Source organism: Elaeis guineensis, chromosome 5, assembly GCF_000442705.2.
Source record: "Elaeis guineensis isolate ETL-2024a chromosome 5, EG11, whole genome shotgun sequence".
In the NCBI taxonomy this organism is placed as follows: Eukaryota; Viridiplantae; Streptophyta; class Magnoliopsida; order Arecales; family Arecaceae; genus Elaeis; species Elaeis guineensis.
In genome coordinates, this window is record NC_025997.2 from 133,125,419 (window position 1) to 133,130,911 (window position 5,493).

At 34.7% G+C, this 5,493-nt stretch overlaps 1 long non-coding RNA gene across 1 annotated transcript; it reads left to right on the top strand.

Annotated features, from left to right (window-relative positions):
* Positions 1–2,230: 2,230 nt before the first annotated feature.
* LOC140857870 (uncharacterized) lies at positions 2,231–4,619 on the top strand. Its single transcript, XR_012141264.1, has 2 exons — positions 2,231–2,588; positions 3,212–4,619. It is a non-coding gene; the product is annotated as an uncharacterized lncRNA (long non-coding RNA).
* Positions 4,620–5,493: the final 874 nt, after the last annotated feature.

The following is a 5,493-nucleotide window of genomic DNA, read 5'->3' on the forward strand; positions in this document are numbered from 1 at the left end:
TGAACTTAATGTGGTAGCTATCTGATCGAGCTTATCTTGCTCCGAATTTTCTTTTGGACTTAATTGATCTTCAAGCTGATCAACCTTATCATACTTTGAGTCTTCAAAAATCGATCCAATCTCTAACTGATCAAGCACTCTCTATTTTAAATCTTTATTTTTAAATCAATTTTGGTCTTTCTTTAGATCTTTAGGAAAGCTTGGAACCGAAATCTACTCTTTAGGTAATTTTCATTTGTGATTTTTCATATTGCCAGAATTTGAGTAGGCAACTGCAAGAACATCCCATACTTTCTTCGGTTCCTTTACGTCCTAAATACGAAGATAATTTTTTTTATCAATTAAATTTTGAATAATCCACATTATCTTTCGAGGTTTCAAATTTTATTTTCTTCTCGCGATCTCATCTATAGGTATCATCTCCGACTCATCCAACATATCCCATAAATCTTAGTTTTTCAAATAAGACCTGGCAAGAGCCTTCCAATATGAATAATAGATATTGTTCAACTTACAAAAAAAGTGATAGTAGTAAAAGCAACCTTGTTGATGTTGGTAAGATCAAGCATCTCATATATAAATCCATTGATAGAGATAGTAATAGCATTAGCTATGATGATTCATCTTTTGAATCACCAAATAAGATTCAACATGCTTGCACCATTACACAATGAATTACTAGAAGCTCTTCAACCATGCCGAGCTATGAATACAAGAATTACCAACAATCAAGTTATCGTTCCAAAAAAATCATACTCTAAACAAATCTGATCGAAGCCGTATATCACTCGACCACTTTCAGGTAGCATTTTGTGATCCAAATGAGATCGCCATAGTGATCCAAGATCACCGATGATCAAAATTATGTAGTGATATAACACCAATGATCTAAGATCATGGTATTTGATAAGCTATGATCTAGTGATTAAAGATCCTTAAGTATCCATGAGTAATCTATTTAGTATTCTATAAAAATTTAATATCATTGATTATATAATATCAAAACTATTCATAATATATTTTATAAAAATATATTTATTAATAATATATAATATATTATAAATAAAATATTATTATATTTATTAATATATTAATAATTAATAGATTCTATAAAAATATATTTATTAGCCTTATAAATTATTAATCTTATCAAAATATATTAATTGTTATTATAGAATTAATATTTTTTTATACTTATAGTATATTATCTATTAATATGAAGATTTATTTTGATTAGAAAAATAAGATAAATTGAAGTAATATATTAAATATTTTATTATATAAATATAAAGTATAATAAGATATTTTTACTCTAATTTAAAATTATCATTGAATCATAATATGATAATAATATATTATCATATAATATATATCATGAATATAATATATAATATCAAATATAATATAATATTATATATACAATATTGATATAATATATTAATGATATACTGAATATCAATATTTTTACTAGACTAAGGGATATTTTTGTCCTTATATTTAAGTTCAAGATCACTGCCTAGGGGTGATCTTGGATTTTCGACCTCAAGGACAGATATCCCATCACTAAGTTGGGAGGTGATTTGAAGAGTAAAAGTGATTTAAAACTACTACTATATAGGATCATCATGGTGCAACCAAATACGGTGATCTTATCACCTCCAACCACATCACTCTTGATCTGAGATGGATCATCCTATATGAAACGTTCCCTCAAAGTCTATGGCTCTAATATCATGTAGAGCCACCAACACAAGGCCACTAATATCAAAATCTATAGCTTTGACAGTATATAGAGCCATAGACACAAGGGCCACTAATCTCAAAACCTATAACTCTAATACCATATGAAACTGCATGCTTTCTAGAGTAGATCAAATATGTTGGTTCAAGATCCAAAATAAATACTATGTGAAAGTTTGACTCTTATCTAAACTCACAAATCAAAGATCCACTAGAACATAAATTTTAATAATTTAAAAAAAAAATAATTAAATAAAATAATATTAGAAATAAAATTTTAAAGTCATCAAAACTAATGACCTCAAAATTTTAAAGTCATAAAAATAGAGTCCTAACTTATTGGGGCCTGATAATAAATCTTAACATTCCGTAGGCTGTTGCACTTGGTGGGTCACATTGGTCTCAACTAACGTGAGCATCCAAGATGTCCCATTCACAGTGGGACTTGATGTCCATGAAGGGCTCTATTGCCCAAGGATCCAGGTATGCTCCCTTCCTGCATGATGAGTCAATGGGGGAGGGTGACAATCAGCTTATAGCTCAAGCTTTTACTTTCTCTACTCAAAAACCTAAGGTTGGGATTGCTATGTTTTAGAAAAAAAGAAAGCATTCTCCACCAAAGGATCAGAAGGCTCCTCGATCTTCGGGTTTGCAATCTCCTCAAGCTTAGGTTTTGTCATCTCCTCCACCAGAGTTATCGGTGGACTATGCTGTAGATGGCTTGCTGGATTAGCCAGGTTCTTCTTCTAACCAGCAGCAGGATGCGTGTTTGGAGGGTTCCTCTCATGACTCCATCGTGAAGGGTTCTTTTGCAATTTCATGTGCTCAGCTTGATCAATTGGGCTTTGGTAACTCATCTTCCTCATACTGTTCATTTTACTCATCTACAGCATGTTTTATCTTCTGTGGAGTCTCGATGGGAAGATATTATTCATACAATTTCTCAAGATGAACTATAACTGAGAATAGGGAGGCTGCAATTGTAACTAGGGTTAGGGATTGAGCTTAGCGGTGGTAATTTTAGCTGACCTGTCGCCCAATCCGAATGGGAGGGATTTTATCCAATCCGATTGGAACTCAGGATAGGTATGAGTTCTAAAAAAAATATCCGAAGTGGGCTGCGATTGGGTACGGATAATATGCTTCGATCTAAATCCAATTCAATATAAGCATAATATATATTTTATTTTTAAAATTATAATAATTTTATATATTTACATATATTTAACCCGACTTGATCTGATCAATACTTTCTATATATCTGATTCAATTTGATCCGATCTCTATTTGACCCAACCCCAAGATAAGTATGAGGTGGATATGGGTATGAAATTTTTACTTGAAGGATAGGTATGGGAATGGACTGATCTGGTATCCGGCTTGGTGCCGTCCCTAATTGGGCTTTTTGTATTGGATCTGCTATTAGGGGTGAAGAGGGGTCTCTAAATTTTTTCCGGTTATCTGGATGCAGGTTCTTGTTTGGAGTTGGCATGGGACTGCTAAGCCTTTTTTTATCACTTTAAGTCTTTGATCCATCAGCATCAACCTGATATTTGCTATTTTTTTTGGAGACAAGACTCGCTGAAGAGTCTTTGCCTCATGTTTGTAACCTTTTAGCCATGTTTGGAATGTGTATTTTGTTTCTAGCTCAGGGTTTGTCAAGTGGTATCATTATTGCATGTCGTAAAGGGTTAGGTCCGGTGGATTTTCCATATAGATTGCCCAATAGTTTTTCGAGTATTGATTACTACACCATCCTTTTCTTCTTGGATCTTGGGGGTTTTATATGCTAGTACAAATGTGCTCTGCAGAAGGGTCATTTGGAATCAATTGTTCAGGTTTTGTAGTTGGATCTTCCATTTGCTTTAATTGGTGATTTCAATTGCATATTAAATCAAGATGATAAGCTTTTTTTACTAAATTGGGTATTCGGGAGTTTTGATAGCTTCTCTGTACTATTGGCCTGGTTGATTTAGGGTTTCAGGGTCTTTATACTTGGTGCAATAATTAGCATGATTCTATGCGAAGTTGGGAGAGGCTGGATTAGGCTTTTGCATTTGATAGCCAGTTAAACATGTATATAGAATCTAAAGTGTCACATCTATTCCGCTTTGCATTTGATCATTGTCTTTTGCTTTGGTCAAGTCTCGAGGTCCTGCTCTTTTTTGTTTTGAATGTTTTTGTCTTTTTTGTCAAGGAGTCCAGGATGTGGTGCATCAGGCATGAATATGTGATGGTTCTCATTCACCAGATGTTTGATTGTCTCTCCTATTACAAATACCTCTAAAGCATTTTGCTAGTGGAATCAGACTAATGTTGGTAACATATTTTACTATGGTGAAGCTTTACATCAGGAATTGCAGCATCTTCAAGAGGCAGAAGTTCAATTTGGGCCCTAAAGTTATTCCGATCATGCTCGTCTTATAACTGTGTTGCAATCTCATCATGAGACTTTATGGCTCCAAGAGGTCTTTTGGCACCAAAAATCTTAGGTCCGGTCGTTATTGGAAGCTAGTATCAATACTAAATTTTTTCATCGCTCTACACTTTTGCGACGGCAGCCCAATTGTATCTCTCGGTTAATTACTCATCAAGGGCAGGTTGTTAATAATGAAGCAGCTATTAGGTAGTTATTGTTGGCCTCTTTTTGAACCGTTGTGTTTTAGGAGATGTCTTTACTTTTGCCATCTTCTTACCTGTCTGCTGCCCAAAATGAGTCGTTAGTTCAAGTAGTCACTAAAGAAGTGGTTGAGGGAGCCATGTTTAGTATGCAGTTTGATAAGGCCCCCAGACCAAATGGGTTTCAGTCTTTCTTTTTTCTTGAGTTCTGGCATATTGTCCATTTGGATGTCATTAATGCTATAAAGCACTTTTTTCAACATGATCTTATGCCAGTTTCTTGAAAGCAGCCGTTTATCACTTTATTGCCAAAAAAATCTAATTCGAAAAGGGTAGTGGATTATAGACCGATTAGTCTACGCAATATCATCTATAAGTTGGTGCTAAAATTTTGGTGTGTAAACTGCAACCATTGCTTCGGAGGTTAGTTTCTAATGAATAGGGAGTATTTGTTCAGGGGTGTGACAAAGCTGATAATATTCTCCTTACCCATGAAATAATGCACTCCTTGGTCAGGGCCTCTCCTAAAAAGTTTTTGATGGCCCTTAAATTTGACATGGAAAAGGCCCATGATAGAGTTCAATGGCAATTCCTTATTAATGTCTTTCAAGCTTCTTGGTTTTATTCTAAGTTTATTCATTGGGTCATTGCATGTGTGTCCATTGGAATTTGCTGTACTCGTCAATGATTCCCTTATTGATTAGTTTATGCCTCCGTGTGGCTTGCACCAAGGCTGCCATTATTGCCTTATCTTTTTATCTTGTGCTACAAGATGTTCTCTCAACTGTTGCATATTACTGTTTAGAGCTAATTGCCTTGGAGTTTTCAATTGCATTTTCAAGATACTCTCTCGAGCTCATAGTTCAGTACCAATGGGAGATCTGGCAACCTAACCCATACCTTAGCGCACTAAAAAGTGTCACAGCTCGATCTCCACCATTCCAATACCAACAACTAGCCGGCCAATGACCATGACCCTTTTATCAAGAACCCTATCCTTGACCTATTGGGGAAAAAAAATTGATCAAGAACACACTATCGGATAAGGAGGAAACATGAAAGGACCATCCAGATTCCATCTCACCCGTAACTCCCATTGAATGAACTCCAAGGAGAATCCATGGCTAAGGAACT